Below are 19667 nucleotides of genomic sequence, written 5' to 3' on the forward strand. Positions count from 1 at the left end.
TTTTTATATTTCTTGCTAACTTACTCTCATAAGCTATCTTCTCTCTCTTTATCATTTATTTAGTTGTCCTTTGCTGGTTTAAAAAAAATTCCCAATCCTCTGGCCTTCCGCTATTCTTCACAACATTGTATGCCTTTGTTTTCAATTTGATTCCATCCTTTACTTCCTTAGTTAGCCACGAATGGTTCATCCTTCTCTTAGAGTCTTTCTTTCTCACTGGAATATATCTTTGCTGAGTGTTATGAAATATCTCCTTAAATGTTTGCCACTGCTTTTCTAGTCTTACCCTGTAATATATTTTCCCAGTCTACTTTAACCAAGTCTGCCTTCATACCTTTGTAATTCTTCTCCTTCTTAGGCAGTCCCTCAGAACCGAGGATTGCAATTACCTTTATTTAAGTTCAGGACACTAGTTTGAGACCTAGCTTTCTGACCCTCAAACTGAATTTGAAATTCTACCATGCTATAATCACTCTTCCCAAGAGGATCCTTCACTTCGAGATCATTAATTAATCCAGCCTCGTTACACATTACCAGATCTAAAATAGTCTTCTCCTTGGTTGGTTCCACGGCATATTGTTCCAAGAAACCTTCCCACATACACTCTAAGAACTCTTCCTCAAGTCTACCTTTGCTAATTTGCTTTGTCCAATCAATATGAAGATTAAAATCTCCCATGATTATAGCCGTACCTTTCTTACAAGCCTCTATTATTTCTTGATTTATACTCTGTCCTACAGTGTGGCTACTGTTTGGGGGCCTGTAGACTACTCCCACCAGTGACTACTTACCCTTATTATTCCTTATCTCCACCCAAATTGATTCTACGTCTTGATCTTCTAAGCCAACATAATTTCTCACTACTGCACTGATCTCATCCTTTATTAACAGAGCTACACCACCTCCTTTTCCTTTCTGTCTATCCTAACGAAATGGCAAATACCCCTGAATATTCAGTTCCCAGCCTTGGTCACCTTGCAACCATGTCTCTGTAATGGCTATCAGATCATACCCATTTATTTCTATTTGTGCTGTCAACCCATCTATCTTGTTACGAATGCTGCGTGCGTTCAGATATAGAGCTTCTAATTTTGTCTTTTTACGATTTTTCCCTACTCTGACCCCTCTTTTTGATACACTCTTATGTGTATACGGTGGCATAGTGGTTAGCACTGTTGCCTCACAGCGCCAGGGACCCGGGTTCGAATCCGGCCTCAGGTGGCTGTCTGTGTGGAGTTTGCACATTCTCCCCGTGTTTGCGTGGGTTTTCTCCGGGTGCTCCGGTTTCCTCCCACAGTCCAAAGATGTGCGGGTTAGGTTGATTGGCTATGATAAATTGACCCTTAGTGTTAGGGGGATTAAATACGTGGGGTTACGGGGATAGAGTGGGATATGTGTTGGTGTAGGGGTTACGGGGATCGGGTGGGATATGTGTCGGTGCAGGCTCGATGGGCCAATGGCCTCTATCTGCACTGTGGGGTTTCTGTGATTCTCTGATATACGCTCTGTCCCTTCCTGTTGCACTCTGGTTATCATTACCTCTATCGCTACCCTGCACTTTTGTCTTCTCATTTTTCTTTGACTTTTTAAATTTCCACTTGGGAGACTTGATTGAGGTATATAAAATTATGAGGGGCCTAGATAAAGTGGATATTTCCCTTAGCAGAAGGGTCAATAACCAAGGAGCAGAGATTTAAATTAATTGGCAGGATTAGAGGGGAGTTGAGGAGAAATCTGTTCACCCAGCGGGTGGTGGGGTCTGGAACTCACTGCATGAAAGGGTGGTTGAGGCAGAAACCCTCATCGCATTTAAAAAGTAGTTGGATATGCACTTTAAGTGCTGTAACCTACAAGACTACTGACCAAGAGCTGGAAAATGGGGTTAGGCTGGATAGTTGTTTTTCGGCAGGAACGATGGGTCGAATGGCCTCCGTCTGTGCTGTAAATTTCTTGGATTCTTCTGAGGACAGCGTGCAGCAGGGAGCTGACGGGAAGAGCCCTTCCAACAAGTTTTCATACTTCTTTGAAAGCTCCGGTGATTAGGCCTTAACGTTCCAAGTTGATTAGGCGTTGTTAAGGTTCCAAGTAACTGGAATAGTTTGCGTTAACGTGGCAAGGTGCTTTGAGGCTCAACGCATCAGCAAAATGGTTATTCAAATAACAACAACGTGCCTGCAGACACACTCCACTTTATTCTAATGAAAGGTCCAACACCATTGAAAACAATCTGATATTTATTTCAACACAAGCCCCACCAAAGGCAAGGCCTCAAAAAATTAATTAAAACTCCGAGTGTTCCTCTCCACGGAAATCTTTAGTAAAAGGCGAAAGATTTATACGATCTGAAGAGAAACCAGAGTGTACGGAATATCCACCGCCGCTACTCCAGACCCACCACAAACCCACCTCTTTAACGACGTACTGAGCGACCACACCGACAGTCAACATCGATACCACAGAAAGCCCAATTTAACTAAAATAGAGTTCATTATAAAAACTAACTGAAAACTCTCAGTATCTTCCACAGAAAGAGGAATAACTAATCTATTTTCGCAGGGCATTCTGGTTATGTAGATAAGGGGGCGGGGCAGATCAGGCTGCACCAATGGCCGGCGGGAAGGAGATGTTCCGGATTATAGTTACTGAGCAGCTTAGTTAGCCGGAAGTTTATTATTTCTTCTCTCAGTCTTTGTGCTCACGAGGTGATTTTAATAAATAAACGTGAGGAAAACGAAGCTCCGCGTCTGGCGTGGTCAATCCTGCATTCTGGTATTTGCACTTTAATCCCAACTTTTTATGGGTCAGAGTTCAGGAAGGAGGGACTGATTTTAAATAGACCAATAGGGGTGGCACTGAGTTGTCCCACTGCCAGGACTGCACAAGTGCCCCTTGAAGGTACTTGAACCAATGATACAAAAATCTAACATGTCACCCAACTAAAAAGATGTTTAAAATAAAACAACAAAGTCCCATTTCAACAAAACCAAAGGAAGGTCCCGCATAAGAGACTAGCATGCAAAGTTAAGGCACATGGGATTGGAGGCAAGGTATTGACTTGGATAAAGAACTGGTTGGCAGACAGAAAGCAAAGAGTCGGAATTAACGGGTCGTTCTCCAAGTGGCAGGCAGTGACTAGTGGGGTACAGCAGGGATCGGTCCTAGGACCCCAGCTATTCACAATATATATTAATGATCTAGACGAGGGAATTGGATGTAATATCTCAAAATTTGCAGACGACACAAAGCTGGGTGGGAGAGTGTGCTGTGAGGAGGATGCCCTGAAAATCCAGTATGATCTGGACAGGTTGGGTGATTGGGCGGAAGCATGGCAGATGCAATATAATGTGGATAAATGCGAGGTTATCCACTTTGGTGGTAAAAACAGGAAGGCAGATTATTATCTGAATGGCAATAGATTGGGAGAAGGGGAAGTGCAACGAGACCTGGGTGTCCTTGTGCACCAGTCGCTGAAGGTAAGCATGCAGGTGCAGCAGGCGGTTAAGAAGGCAAATGGTATGTTGGCCTTCGTAGCAAGAAGGTTTGAGTACAGGAACAAGGATGTCTTGCTGCAGTTGTACAGGGCCTTGGTGAGACCACATCTTGAGTATTGTGTGCAGTTTTGGTCGCCCTATCTGAGGAAGGATGTTCTTGCCATGGAGGGGGTGCAGCGAAGATACACCAGGCTGATACCTGGGATGGCAGGAATGACGTACGAGGAGAGATTGGGTCGATTAGGCTTGTACTCGCTGGAGTTTAGAAGAATGAGAGGTGATCTCATTGAAACTTATAAATTTCTGTCAGGACTAGACAGATTAGATGCAGGAAGGGTGTTCCCGATGGTCGGGGAGTCCAGAACCAGGGGTCACAGCCTAAGGGTAAGGGGTAAGCCATTTAGGACTGAGATGAGGAGGAATTTCTTCAACCAGAGAGTGGTGAACCTGTGGAATTCTCTACCACAGAGGGCAGTGGAGGCCAGTTCATTAAATATATTCAAGAAGGAGTTGGATATATTTCTTAAGGCTAAAGGGATCAAGGGGTATGGCGAGAAGGCAGGGACAGGGCACTGAATTTGGATGATCAGGCATGATCTCGTTGAATGGCGGAGCAGGCTCGAGGGGCCGAAAGGCCTACTCCTGCTCCTATCTTCTATGTTTCTATGTTTTCTATACAGCTAAATTATGAGATTATTGTGAGTGTCTATTACAACAACAACTTGTATTTAGATAGCACCTTTAATGTAGTAAAACGTCCCAAGGCGCTTCACAGGAGTATTATATTACAAGAAATTTGACACCGAGCCATATAAGTTGAAATTAGGGCAGATGACCAAAAGCTTGGTCAAAGCGGTAGGTTTTAAGGAGCGTTTTAAAGGAGGAAAGAGAGGTAGCGAGGCGGAGAGGTTTAGGCAGGGAATTCCAGAGCTTACAGCCTAGGCAACAGAAGGCACGACCACCAATGGTTGAGCGATTATAATCAGGGATGCTCAAGAGGGCAGGATTAGAGGAGCGCAGATATCTCGCTGGACACTGTATTCCCTACATGGCCCACAGATCGTGGAATGCAAGGACAAGGGGGAGAGGGATAGGGACCCAGACCAAAATTCATTGTCCATTTCCATCCCATGCTCAAAAATATGTTTGTGCAAAACTCAATACAATAAGATTTGTGTAGATGTTCCTAACTTCATCTGTTAATTCATCCCGTGCAATGCCTTCCCAACTTCACTGGGCTAAAAACAAAAAGAATAGTGTTGAAGGATTGTGCACTGCCAACAGCGTAGGAAAGGTCGTCCCACTGGCGAAAGCCATTCCTGGATCATTGCGAAGTCATTTATTCCAACATTCCAGTCATCACGCATCATCAGCATGTGGCTCAGCAACTTACGGATGCTGCTCAATTTATGTAGGTTCAGTATGCTGTCTTCACCACAGTCGTCTCCCCCTGCACTGTATTGACAAAATCTCTAATATGGAGTGCGGCGGGGGGGGGGGGGAGGTGGGTAGTTGTTTAGCATTAAAATCACTGGGCTGAGAAAATGCTCTTTGAACAACAGCAGATCTCTAATTTATTTTAGGAACATAGGAACAGGAGTGGCCAATTAGCCCCTCGAGCCTGTACCGCCATTCAGTGAGATCATGGCTGATCTGCAACCTAACTCCATATACCCGTCTTTGGCCCATATCCCTTAATATCTTTGTTTAACAAAAATCTATCAATGCAAGATTTAAAATTAACAATTGATCTAGCATTAATTGCCGTTTGCGGAAGAGAGTTCCAAACTTCTACCACCCTTTGTGTGTAGAAGTGTTTCCTAATTTCACTCCTGAAAGGTTTGGCTCTATTTTTTAGACTATGCTCCCTAGTCCTAGAATCCCCAACCAACGGAAATACTTTCTTTCTATCCACCCTATCTGTTCCCCTTAATATCTTGAAAACTTCAATCAAGTCACCCCTTAACCTTCTAAATTCCAGGGAATACAACCCTAATTTGTGTAATCTCTCTTCGTAATTGGAGTCCGGGTATCATTCTGGTAAATCTACGCTGCACTCCCTCCAAGGCCAATATATTCTTCCTAAGGTGTGGTGCCCAGAACTGCTCACAGGTGTGGTCTAACCAGGGTTTTGTATAGCTGTAGCATGATTTCTACCCCCTTGTATTCTAGTCCATTGGCCTTTTTGATTATTTTCTGTACCTGTTCATGACATTTTAATGATCAATGTACCTGGACCCCCAAGTCTCTTTGGACCTCCACTGTTTTTAGCCTCTCACCATTTAGAAAATACCCTGCTCTATCCTTTTTAGGTCCAGAGTGGATGACCTCACATGTGTCTACATTGAAATCCATTTGCCACAGTGATGCGCTATCAATTACTCATAAAAGATGGAGAGTTAGGAGAGTAACTAAAAGGCTTTTATTAGCAAAGAACAGAGCATGCCTCTCATGGTTGACTGGGTTCCAAGAAGGCAGGGGGCTGCAGAGCAGTCACCTTTATACCTGGGCCTGTGGGTGGAGCCAGGGGCGGAGCCAGCAGAGGCATGCTGAGGCATGCATAGATACAACAGTGTGCAACAACAACAACAACGGTGAACAACAATAACAGTGGTTTACCACATTCACCCCTTGTTTAAAATTGAGTCCGGCAGGGTGAAGTGTACTAAAGGTTCGTGTAAGTAAGTCTATCAGGTGGCCTTGTATGCCGTCCTGATCGTCGTGGTGGCGGCGGTGATGGTGCAGCATCCAACGTTGAATCTGGCGTCTCATTGAGTGGTTGGGTGGTCAATGACGGGTCCTGGGGCTGCGGCATGCCGTCTACCGGGGTTGGGTTGTGGGTGGTGGTGGATGGCAATGGTAGTGTTTCAGGGGCACCCGAAGGTGCGAGGTCTCATTTGGAGACTGTGTCCTTCCGCAATGGTAGTGTTTCAGGGGCACCCGAAGGTGCGAGGTCTCGTATGGAGACTGTGTCCTCCTGCCTGTCCGGGTACGCCACGTAAGCATACTGGGGGTTGGCATGGAGGAGGCTCACCCTCTCGACCAGGGGGTCCGTTTTATGAGACCTCACGTGCTTCCGCAGTAGGACGGGTCCTGGAGACGTCAGCCGTGTCGGTAGCGAGGTCCCCGATGTGGACTTCCTGGGGAAAGTGAACATTTTTTCATGGGGGGTGGCATTGGTGGCCGTACAAAGCAGTGACCGAATGGAGTGGAGCGCCGCAGGGAGGACCTCCTGCCAGCGAGAGGTCGGAAGGCCCTTAGATTTTAAGTTTAAGAGGACGGCCTTCCAAACCGTCGCGTTCTCTCTTTCCACCTGGCCGTTCCCCCGGGGGTTGTAGCTGGTGGTTCTGCTTGTAGCAATACCTCTCGTGAGCAGGTACTGACGGAGTTCGTCGCTCATAAAGGATGAGCCCCAGTCGCTATGGATATAGCTAGGGAAGCCGAACAAGGCGAAAAGGTCATTCAGACATTTAATGACCGTGGTACTGGTCATGTCCGGGCACGGGATGGCAAACGGGAAACGGGAGTACTCATCAATTATGTTGAGGAAGTCCACGTTGCGGTCAGAGGAGGGGAGGGGCCCTTTAAAATCGACGCTCAGGCGCTCGAAGGGGCGAGTGGCCTTGATCAGGCTTGCTCTGTCTGGCCTATAAAAATGCGGTTTGCACTCGGCACAGATTCGGCAGTTCCTGGTCATGGTCCTGACCTCCTCGATGGAGTAGGGCAGGTTACGGGATTTGATGAAATGGAAGAACCTGGTGACCCCCGGGTGACAGAGGTCATTGTGGAGGGTCTGCAGTCTATCGACCTGCGCGTTGGCGCATGTACCACGTGATAGGGCATCTGGGGGCTCATTGAGTTTCCCGGGCCGGTACAAGATATCGTAATTGTAGGTGGAGAGTTCAATTCTCCACCTCAAGATCTTGTCGTTCTTGATTTTGCCCCTCTGATTATTATTAAACATAAAAGCTACTGAACGCTGGTCAGTGAGCAGGGTAAATCGTTTTCCGGCCAGGTAATGCCTCCAATGTCGCACCGCTTCCACAATGGCCTGGGCCTCCTTTTCGACAGAGGAGTGTCGAATCTCGGGGCCCTGGAGGGTCCTTGAGAAAAAGGCCACGGGTCTCCCCGCCTGGTTAAGGGTTGCAGCTAGGGTGAAGTCGGATGCGTCGCTCTCCACTTGGAAAGGGATGGACTCATCCACTGCGTGCATTGTGGCCTTCGCAATATCTTTTTTTATGAGAGTGAAGGCTGCACATGCCTCTGCTGTCAGGGGGAAGGAGGTGGACTTGATGAGGGGTCTGGCTTTGTCCGCATAGTTGGGCACCCACTGAGCATAGTAAGAGAAAAACCCTAGGCATCTCTTCAGTGCTTTTTGGCAGTGGGGGAGGGGGAGCTCCATAAGGGGGCGCATTCTGTCGGGGCCGATGACTCCGTTCTCCACTACGCAGCCAAGAATGGCGAGGCGCGTGGTGCGAAACATACATTTGTCCTTGTTGTATGTTAGATTCAGCCGCTGGGCCGTACGGAGGAATTTCTGTAGGTTAACGTCATGGTCCTGCTGGTCGTGGCCGCAGATGGTGGCGTTGTCTAGATAGGGGAAGGTGGCCTGCAGCGCGTTCTGGTCAACCATTCGGTCCATCTCCCTTTGGAAGACCGAAACCCCGTTGGTGACGCCGAAGGGGACTCGGAGGAAGTGGTAGAGATGACCGTCAGCTTCAAAAGCTGTGTACTGGCGGTCCTCAGCCCCGATGGGGAGCTGGTGGTATGCCGACTTCAGATCAATCGTCGAGAACACCCGGTATTGTGCTATCTGATTGACCATGTCAGATATGAGGGGGAGTGGGTATGCATCTAACTGGGTGTAGCGATTGATCGTCTGGCTGTAGTCAATAACTAGGTGCTGTTTTTCGCCAGTCTTCACTACCACCACTTGTGCTCGCCATGGGCTAGTGCTACCCTCAATAATCCCTTCCTTCAGGAGTCTTGCTACTTCGGATTTAATGAAGCTCCTATCCCCGGCACTGTACCGCCTGCTTTTGGTAGCGATGGGCTTACAGTCGCGGGTGAGGTTAGCGAACAAGGGGGGGGGGGAGACTTTAAGCGTGGAGAGGCTGCAAATGGTGCGCGGCGGGCGATTTAAAAGCTGCTGGCTGCAGACTGTGAGTGGGGGGAGGGGTCCGCCGTACGCTAATGTGACACTTTTAAGGTGGCACTGAAAATCCAACCCCAGTAGAATGGCAGCGCAGAGATGGGGCAGGACAAGAAGTTTAAAATTTTTGTATTCTGTGCCCCTTACTGAAAGGGTCACTACACAGTAGCCACCGACGTCTGCTGAATGGGATTTGGAAGCCATAGAGATCCGATGGCGCGTCGGCAGGACCGGGAGAGAGTAACTGCGCACCGTGTCGGGGTGGATAAAGCTCTCCGTGCTCCCGCTGTCGAAAAGGCAGGTAGTGGCACGGCCGTTTACCGTAATGTCCATCATGGACCTGGACAGTTGGTGAGGGAGAGATTGGTCCAACGTCACGGAGGCCAGCGTATGGTCGAGCGAGTCGCTGTGGTCGTCAGACGAGGCGGTGGTTGAGTCCGGGTCACCCGCGATTGGAGTTGGAGGCGTCCAAGAGGGCGGACAAAATGGCTGCGCCCATGATCCCGATCCCCACGTGGCTGGAGGTGTCCAAGATGGCGGACAAGATGGCTGCCCCCACGGTTCACACGCGGCGCTGCTGGCGTTAGCGGTTTTACCTTTGCAGGCGCTGACATAGTGTCCTTTCTTCCCGCAGCCAGAGCAGGTAGCGTTTTTCGCCGGGCAGCGTGCTCTGGGGTGTTTTGCCTGGCCACAAAAGTAACATTTCGGACCCTTGGACATCGCTGCAGCAGTTGGTGCCGGGGGTGGCGGTCCCATGACCCAAGGTTGCGGCGTCCACGGTGCGGAGCGGTTAGGGGAGAATGCGTCCATATTCCGGTGGGCCACGTCTAGCGAGAGCGCGAGGGACACTGCCTTCTTCAGGTCGATTTCGCCCTTCTCCAGCAGTCTCTGCCGGGAGTAGTCGGATTTGAGGCCCGCAACGAAGGCATCTCGGATAAGTCCCTCCGCGTGTGTCGCGGCCGATACCTCTTTACAATCGCAGGCTCGGCCGAGTATCTGTAGTGCCCGTAGGAATGCCTCCACCGATTCCCCGGACTGCTGTTTGCGGGATCTCAGGAGGTGTCTGGCATAAACCGTATTTACCGGGCGTGTGTATTGTCCTTTTAGCAGATCGATAGCCGCCGTGTAGGTAGTCGCGTCCTGGATGGGCGTGTAGACTTGGTGGCCCACCTTGGAGGCCAGGATTTTTAGTTTGTTTCCATCTAGTGTCACGGCTGAGGCTTCCAGGTAAGCTTCGAAGCAACGCAGCCATTGTGCAAACTTGGTAGACGAACCCACCTCTTGAGGGTCTAGGTCCAGGCATGTTGGTCTGAGGGCATGCAGCAGCGCCTGCTGCTCAGCGTTTGGTGCCGTCATTTGCTGCAGCGCCTGCTGCTCAGCGTTTGGTGCAGCAGCCTGCTGCTCAGCGTTTGGTGCCAACATTTTGTTTTTGCTAATAAAATTGATGCGCTATCAATCACTCATAAAAGACGGAGAGTTAGGAGAGTAACTAAAAGGCTTTTATTAGCAAAGAACAGAGCATGCCTCTCGTGGTTGACTGGGTTCCAAGAAGGCAGGGGGCTGCAGAGCAGTCACTTTTATACCTGGGCCTGTGGGTGGAGCCAGGGGCGGAGCCAACAGAGGCATGCTGAGGCATGCATAGATACAACAGTGTGCAACAACAACAACAATGGTGAACAACAATAACAGTGGTTTACCACACACAGTTTTACCCATTTACTTTCCCTTTGTAATTTTATGCTTTCATCTACACTGCCTACGATACCGCCTATCTTTGTGTCTTCAGCAAATTTGGATATGTGTCTTTCTATGCCGTTAATAAATACAGTGAATAGTTGAAGCCCCAACACAGATCCTTGCGGGACACCACTAGTCACATCCTGCCAATTAGTGTATCTGCCCATTATCCCTACTCTCTGTCTCCTGCCGCTCAGCCAATTTCCTAACCAGGTCAATAATTTGCCTTCAATTCCATGGGCTTCAACCTTAGTTAACTGTCTCTTATGTGGGACTTTATCAAATGCCTTCTGGAAGTCAATATAAATAACACCCATAGACATTACCCATTCTTAAATAGTGGAGTGACATGCGAAATTTTCCAATCTAAAGGGACGGTTCCTGAATCGAGAGAAACTATGGAAGATTATAGTTTTTTTTTAATTATTCGTTTGTGGGATGTGGCCGTCGCTGGCAAGGCCAGCATTTATTGCCCATCCCTAATTGCCTTTGAGAAGGTGGTGGTGAGCCGCCTTCTTGAACCACTGCAGTCCGTGTGGTGAAGGTACTCCCCCTGTTAGGGAGGGAGTTCCAGGATTTTGACCCAGCAGCGATGAAGGATCGGCGATATACTTTTACGTCAGGATGGTGTGTGACTTGGAGGGGAACTTGGAGGTGGTGGTGTTCCCATGCGCCTGTTGCCCTTGTCCTTCTAGGTGAAAGAGGTCGCGGGTTTGGGAGGTGCTGTCGAAGAAGCCTTGGTGAGTTGCTGCAGTGCATCTTGTAGCTGAACATAAGAACATAAGAAATAAGAGCAGGAGTAGGTCATATGGCCCCTCGAGCCTGCTCCGCCATTCAATAAGATCATGGCTGATCATCGACCTCAACTCCACTTTCCCGCCCGATCTCCATATCCCTTGATTCCCCTCGAGTCCAAAAATCTATCTATCTCAGCCTTGAATATACTCACAGACTCAGCATTCACAGCCCTCTGGGGCAGAGATGGTACACACTGCAGCCACAGTACGCCGGTGGTGGAGGGAGTGAATGTTTAATGCGGTGGATGGGGTGCCAATCAAGCGGGCTGCTTTGTCCTGGATGGTGTCGAGCTTCTTGAGTGTTGTTGGAGCTGCACTCATCCAGACATGTGGACAGTATTCCATCACACTCCTTACTTGTGCCTTGTAAATGGTGGAAAGGCTTTGGGGAGTCAGGAGATGAGACACTCGCCACAAAATACCCAGACTCTGACCTGCTCTTGTTGCCACAGTATTTATGTGGCTGGTTCAGTTAAGTTTCTGGTCAATGGTGACCGCCCAGGATGTTAGACTCTCGCTTGTTGGAGATAGTCATTGCCTGGCACTTCTGTGATGTGAATGTTACCTGTCACTTATCAGCCCAAGCCTGAATCCTGAATCTACAATGTGCTCATCTACTTCCTTTAAAACCCTGGGATGGAAACCATCTGATCCTGTGGATTTGTCACTATTTAGTGCCATTATTTTCTTCATTGCTGCTATTTTGCTTACATTAATTTTATTGAGGCCCTGTCTATGATTCAATATTAGTTTCCTTGAGATTTCTGGTATGCTATCCTCCTCTTCTACTGTAAATACTGCACAAAGTAATTATTCAACATGTCCGCCATTCCCTTATTATCATTGACAATACCACCGATATCAGTTTTCAAGGGTCCACATTGCTCCTGACCACCCTCTTTTTCCTAATATAAGTTTTTATTTTTCTTACCAAACTGGATAACCTCGCAATTTCCCACATTATTCTCCATCTGCCAGATTTTTGCCCACTCACTTAGCCTATCTATATCCCTTTGGAGATTCTTTGTATCCTCCACACAATTTGCTTTCCCACCTATCGTTGTATCATCAGCAAAGTTGGCTACATTACACTTGGTCCCTTCATCCAAGTCATTAATATAGATTGTAAATAGTTGAGGCCCCAGCACTGATCCCTGTGGCACCCCACTAATTACTGATTGCCAACCGGAAAATGACCCATTTATCACGACACTCTGTTTTCTGTTAGTTAGCCAATCCTCTATCCATGCTAATATATTACCCCCAACCCTGTGAGCTCTTATCTTGTGCAGTAACCTTTTATGTGGCACCTTATCAAATGCCTTCTAGAAATCTAAATACACATCTACTGGTTCCCCTTTATCCACCCTGCTCGTTACATCCTCAAAGAACTCCAGCAAATTTGTCAAACATGATTTCCTTTTCATAAAACCATGCTGACTCTGCTTGACTATATTATGATTGTCTAAATTTCCTGCTACCACTTCCTTAATGATGGACTCCAGCATTTTCCCAATGACAGATGTTAGGCTAACTGGTCTATAGTTGCCTACTTTTTGTCTCCCTCCTTTCTTAAATAGGGGCGTTACATTTGCGGTTTTCCAGTCCACTGGGACTTCTCCAGAATCCAGGGAATTTTGGTAGATTACAACCAATGCATCCACTATCTCTGCAGCCACCTCTTTTAAGACCCTACGATACAGGCCATCGGGTCCAGGGGACTTGTCCACCTTTAGTCCCATTAGTTTGCCTAGTACTTCTTCTCTAGTGATAGTGATTGTTTTAAGTTCCCCTCCACACCAATAGCCCCTTAATTATCCATTATTGGGATGCTTTTAGTGTCTTCTACCGTGAAGACCGATACAAAATATCTGTTCAAAGTCTATGCCATTTCTCTGTTTCCCATTATTAATTCCCCAGACTCATCCTCTAGGGGACCAATGTTTACTTTAACTACTCTCTTCCTTTTTATATACCTGTAGAAGCTCTTACTGTCTGTTTTTATATTTCTTGCTAACTTACTCTCATAAGCTATCTTCTCTCTCTTTATCATTTATTTAGTTGTCCTTTGCTGGTTTAAAAAAATTTCCCAATCCTCTGGCCTTCCACTATTCTTCACAACATTGTATGCCTTTGTTTTCAATTTGATTCCATCCTTTACTTCCTTAGTTAGCCACGAATGGTTCATCCTTCTCTTAGAGTCTTTCTTTCTCACTGGAATATATCTTTGCTGAGTGTTATGAAATATCTCCTTAAATGTTTGCCACTGCTTTTCTACAGTCTTACCCTGTAATATATTTTCCCAGTCTACTTTAACCAAGTCTGCCTTCATACCTTTGTAATTCTTCTCCTTCTTAGGCAGTCCCTCAGAACCGAGGATTGCAATTACCTTTATTTAAGTTCAGGACACTAGTTTGAGACCTAGCTTTCTGACCCTCAAACTGAATTTGAAATTCTACCATGCTATAATCACTCTTCCCAAGAGGATCCTTCACTTCGAGATCATTAATTAATCCAGCCTCGTTACACATTACCAGATCTAAAATAGTCTTCTCCTTGGTTGGTTCCACGGCATATTGTTCCAAGAAACCTTCCCACATACACTCTAAGAACTCTTCCTCAAGTCTACCTTTGCTAATTTGCTTTGTCCAATCAATATGAAGATTAAAATCTCCCATGATTATAGCCGTACCTTTCTTACAAGCCTCTATTATTTCTTGATTTATACTCTGTCCTACAGTGTGGCTACTGTTTGGGGGCCTGTAGACTACTCCCACCAGTGACTACTTACCCTTATTATTCCTTATCTCCACCCAAATTGATTCTACGTCTTGATCTTCTAAGCCAACATAGTTTCTCACTACTGCACTGATCTCATCCTTTATTAACAGAGCTACACCACCTCCTTTTCCTTTCTGTCTATTCTAACGAAATGGCAAATACCCCTGAATATTCAGTTCCCAGCCTTGGTCACCTTGCAACCATGTCTCTGTAATGGCTATCAGATCATACCCATTTATTTCTATTTGTGCTGTCAACCCATCTATCTTGTTACGAATGCTGCGTGCGTTCAGATATAGAGCTTCTAATTTTGTCTTTTTACGATTTTTCCCTACTCTGACCCCTCTTTTTGATACACTCTTATGTGTATACGCTCTGTCCCTTCCTGTTGCACTCTGGTTATCATTACCTCTATCGCTACCCTGCACTTTTGTCTTCTCATTTTTCTTTGACTTTTTAAATTTCCACTTGGGAGACTTGATTGAGGTATATAAAATTATGAGGGGCCTAGATAAAGTGGATAGGAAGGACCTATTTCCCTTAGCAGAAGGGTCAATAACCAAGGAGCAGAGATTTAAATTAATTGGCAGGATTAGAGGGGAGTTGAGGAGAAATCTGTTCACCCAGTGGGTGGTGGGGTCTGGAACTCACTGCATGAAAGGGTGGTTGAGGCAGAAACCCTCATCGCATTTAAAAAGTAGTTGGATATGCACTTTAAGTGCTGTAATCTACAAGACTACTGACCAAGAGCTGGAAATGGGATTAGGCTGGATAGTTGTTTTTCGGCAGGAACGATGGGTCGAATGGCCTCCGTCTGTGCTGTAAATTTCTTGGATTCTTCTGAGGACAGCGTGCAGCAGGGAGCTGACGGGAAGAGCCCTTCCAACAAGTTTTCATACTTCTTTGAAAGCTCCGGTGATTAGGCCTTAACGTTCCAAGTTGATTAGGCGTTGTTAAGGTTCCAAGTAACTGGAATAGTTTGCGTTAACGTGGCAAGGTGCTTTGAGGCTCAACGCATCAGCAAAATGGTTATTCAAATAACAACAACGTGCCTGCAGACACACTCCACTTTATTCTAATGAAAGGTCCAACACCATTGAAAACAATCTGATATTTATTTCAACACAAGCCCCACCAAAGGCAAGGCCTCAAAAAATTAATTAAAACTCCGAGTGTTCCTCTCCACGGAAATCTTTAGTAAAAGGCGAAAGATTTATACGATCTGAAGAGAAACCAGAGTGTACGGAATATCCACCGCCGCTACTCCAGACCCACCACAAACCCACCTCTTTAACGACGTACTGAGCGACCACACCGACAGTCAACATCGATACCACAGAAAGCCCAATTTAACTAAAATAGAGTTCATTATAAAAACTAACTGAAAACTCTCAGTATCTTCCACAGAAAGAGGAATAACTAATCTATTTTCGCAGGGCATTCTGGTTATGTAGATAAGGGGGCGGGGCAGATCAGGCTGCACCAATGGCCGGCGGGAAGGAGATGTTCCGGATTATAGTTACTGAGCAGCTTAGTTAGCCGGAAGTTTATTATTTCTTCTCTCAGTCTTTGTGCTCACGAGGTGATTTTAATAAATAAACGTGAGGAAAACGAAGCTCCGCGTCTGGCGTGGTCAATCCTGCATTCTGGTATTTGCACTTTAATCCCAACTTTTTATGGGTCAGAGTTCAGGAAGGAGGGACTGATTTTAAATAGACCAATAGGGGTGGCACTGAGTTGTCCCACTGCCAGGACTGCACAAGTGCCCCTTGAAGGTACTTGAACCAATGATACAAAAATCTAACATGTCACCCAACTAAAAAGATGTTTAAAATAAAACAACAAAGTCCCATTTCAACAAAACCAAAGGAAGGTCCCGCATAAGAGACTAGCATGCAAAGTTAAGGCACATGGGATTGGAGGCAAGGTATTGACTTGGATAAAGAACTGGTTGGCAGACAGAAAGCAAAGAGTCGGAATTAACGGGTCGTTCTCCAAGTGGCAGGCAGTGACTAGTGGGGTACAGCAGGGATCGGTCCTAGGACCCCAGCTATTCACAATATATATTAATGATCTAGACGAGGGAATTGGATGTAATATCTCAAAATTTGCAGACGACACAAAGCTGGGTGGGAGAGTGTGCTGTGAGGAGGATGCCCTGAAAATCCAGTATGATCTGGACAGGTTGGGTGATTGGGCGGAAGCATGGCAGATGCAATATAATGTGGATAAATGCGAGGTTATCCACTTTGGTGGTAAAAACAGGAAGGCAGATTATTATCTGAATGGCAATAGATTGGGAGAAGGGGAAGTGCAACGAGACCTGGGTGTCCTTGTGCACCAGTCGCTGAAGGTAAGCATGCAGGTGCAGCAGGCGGTTAAGAAGGCAAATGGTATGTTGGCCTTCGTAGCAAGAAGGTTTGAGTACAGGAACAAGGATGTCTTGCTGCAGTTGTACAGGGCCTTGGTGAGACCACATCTTGAGTATTGTGTGCAGTTTTGGTCGCCCTATCTGAGGAAGGATGTTCTTGCCATGGAGGGGGTGCAGCGAAGATACACCAGGCTGATACCTGGGATGGCAGGAATGACGTACGAGGAGAGATTGGGTCGATTAGGCTTGTACTCGCTGGAGTTTAGAAGAATGAGAGGTGATCTCATTGAAACTTATAAATTTCTGTCAGGACTAGACAGATTAGATGCAGGAAGGGTGTTCCCGATGGTCGGGGAGTCCAGAACCAGGGGTCACAGCCTAAGGGTAAGGGGTAAGCCATTTAGGACTGAGATGAGGAGGAATTTCTTCAACCAGAGAGTGGTGAACCTGTGGAATTCTCTACCACAGAGGGCAGTGGAGGCCAGTTCATTAAATATATTCAAGAAGGAGTTGGATATATTTCTTAAGGCTAAAGGGATCAAGGGGTATGGCGAGAAGGCAGGGACAGGGCACTGAATTTGGATGATCAGGCATGATCTCGTTGAATGGCGGAGCAGGCTCGAGGGGCCGAAAGGCCTACTCCTGCTCCTATCTTCTATGTTTCTATGTTTTCTATACAGCTAAATTATGAGATTATTGTGAGTGTCTATTACAACAACAACTTGTATTTAGATAGCACCTTTAATGTAGTAAAACGTCCCAAGGCGCTTCACAGGAGTATTATATTACAAGAAATTTGACACCGAGCCATATAAGTTGAAATTAGGGCAGATGACCAAAAGCTTGGTCAAAGCGGTAGGTTTTAAGGAGCGTTTTAAAGGAGGAAAGAGAGGTAGCGAGGCGGAGAGGTTTAGGCAGGGAATTCCAGAGCTTACAGCCTAGGCAACAGAAGGCACGACCACCAATGGTTGAGCGATTATAATCAGGGATGCTCAAGAGGGCAGGATTAGAGGAGCGCAGATATCTCGCTGGACACTGTATTCCCTACATGGCCCACAGATCGTGGAATGCAAGGACAAGGGGGAGAGGGATAGGGACCCAGACCAAAATTCATTGTCCATTTCCATCCCATGCTCAAAAATATGTTTGTGCAAAACTCAATACAATAAGATTTGTGTAGATGTTCCTAACTTCATCTGTTAATTCATCCCGTGCAATGCCTTCCCAACTTCACTGGGCTAAAAACAAAAAGAATAGTGTTGAAGGATTGTGCACTGCCAACAGCGTAGGAAAGGTCGTCCCACTGGCGAAAGCCATTCCTGGATCATTGCGAAGTCATTTATTCCAACATTCCAGTCATCACGCATCATCAGCATGTGGCTCAGCAACTTACGGATGCTGCTCAATTTATGTAGGTTCAGTATGCTGTCTTCACCACAGTCGTCTCCCCCTGCACTGTATTGACAAAATCTCTAATATGGAGTGCGGCGGGGGGGGGGGGGAGGTGGGTAGTTGTTTAGCATTAAAATCACTGGGCTGAGAAAATGCTCTTTGAACAACAGCAGATCTCTAATTTATTTTAGGAACATAGGAACAGGAGTGGCCAATTAGCCCCTCGAGCCTGTACCGCCATTCAGTGAGATCATGGCTGATCTGCAACCTAACTCCATATACCCGTCTTTGGCCCATATCCCTTAATATCTTTGTTTAACAAAAATCTATCAATGCAAGATTTAAAATTAACAATTGATCTAGCATTAATTGCCGTTTGCGGAAGAGAGTTCCAAACTTCTACCACCCTTTGTGTGTAGAAGTGTTTCCTAATTTCACTCCTGAAAGGTTTGGCTCTATTTTTTAGACTATGCTCCCTAGTCCTAGAATCCCCAACCAACGGAAATACTTTCTTTCTATCCACCCTATCTGTTCCCCTTAATATCTTGAAAACTTCAATCAAGTCACCCCTTAACCTTCTAAATTCCAGGGAATACAACCCTAATTTGTGTAATCTCTCTTCGTAATTGGAGTCCGGGTATCATTCTGGTAAATCTACGCTGCACTCCCTCCAAGGCCAATATATTCTTCCTAAGGTGTGGTGCCCAGAACTGCTCACAGGTGTGGTCTAACCAGGGTTTTGTATAGCTGTAGCATGATTTCTACCCCCTTGTATTCTAGTCCATTGGCCTTTTTGATTATTTTCTGTACCTGTTCATGACATTTTAATGATCAATGTACCTGGACCCCCAAGTCTCTTTGGACCTCCACTGTTTTTAGCCTCTCACCATTTAGAAAATACCCTGCTCTATCCTTTTTAGGTCCAGAGTGGATGACCTCACATGTGTCTACATTGAAATCCATTTGCCACAGTGATGCGCTATCAATTACTCATAAAAGATGGAGAGTTAGGAGAGTAACTAAAAGGCTTTTATTAGCAAAGAACAGAGCATGCCTCTCATGGTTGACTGGGTTCCAAGAAGGCAGGGGGCTGCAGAGCAGTCACCTTTATACCTGGGCCTGTGGGTGGAGCCAGGGGCGGAGCCAGCAGAGGCATGCTGAGGCATGCATAGATACAACAGTGTGCAACAACAACAACAACGGTGAACAACAATAACAGTGGTTTACCACATTCACCCCTTGTTTAAAATTGAGTCCGGCAGGGTGAAGTGTACTAAAGGTTCGTGTAAGTAAGTCTATCAGGTGGCCTTGTATGCCGTCCTGATCGTCGTGGTGGCGGCGGTGATGGTGCAGCATCCAACGTTGAATCTGGCGTCTCATTGAGTGGTTGGGTGGTCAATGACGGGTCCTGGGGCTGCGGCATGCCGTCTACCGGGGTTGGGTTGTGGGTGGTGGTGGATGGCAATGGTAGTGTTTCAGGGGCACCCGAAGGTGCGAGGTCTCATTTGGAGACTGTGTCCTTCCGCAATGGTAGTGTTTCAGGGGCACCCGAAGGTGCGAGGTCTCGTATGGAGACTGTGTCCTCCTGCCTGTCCGGGTACGCCACGTAAGCATACTGGGGGTTGGCATGGAGGAGGCTCACCCTCTCGACCAGGGGGTCCGTTTTATGAGACCTCACGTGCTTCCGCAGTAGGACGGGTCCTGGAGACGTCAGCCGTGTCGGTAGCGAGGTCCCCGATGTGGACTTCCTGGGGAAAGTGAACATTTTTTCATGGGGGGTGGCATTGGTGGCCGTACAAAGCAGTGACCGAATGGAGTGGAGCGCCGCAGGGAGGACCTCCTGCCAGCGAGAGGTCGGAAGGCCCTTAGATTTTAAGTTTAAGAGGACGGCCTTCCAAACCGTCGCGTTCTCTCTTTCCACCTGGCCGTTCCCCCGGGGGTTGTAG

The 19667-nt window shown here is 46.8% G+C and overlaps 1 protein-coding gene and 2 non-coding genes across 3 annotated transcripts in view; 1 reads left to right on the forward strand and 2 right to left on the reverse strand.

Moving 5' to 3' along the window:
• The window catches only part of LOC147121566 (retinol dehydrogenase 13-like), a 202727-nt gene that overhangs the window by 106642 nt on the left and 76418 nt on the right, over nucleotides 1-19667 (forward strand). The window lies entirely within an intron of this gene.
• Nucleotides 2248-2362, reverse strand: LOC147121569 (U5 spliceosomal RNA). Its single transcript, XR_015077783.1, has one exon. It is a non-coding gene; the product is annotated as a U5 spliceosomal RNA (small nuclear RNA).
• Nucleotides 15086-15200, reverse strand: LOC147121570 (U5 spliceosomal RNA). The gene has a single exon (XR_015077784.1). It is a non-coding gene; the product is annotated as a U5 spliceosomal RNA (small nuclear RNA).

The sequence above is a fragment of the Somniosus microcephalus genome, chromosome 3, assembly GCF_052327205.1.
Source record: "Somniosus microcephalus isolate GS21.2 chromosome 3, FLI_Smic_1.0, whole genome shotgun sequence".
Lineage (NCBI taxonomy): Eukaryota > Metazoa > Chordata > Chondrichthyes > Squaliformes > Somniosidae > Somniosus > Somniosus microcephalus.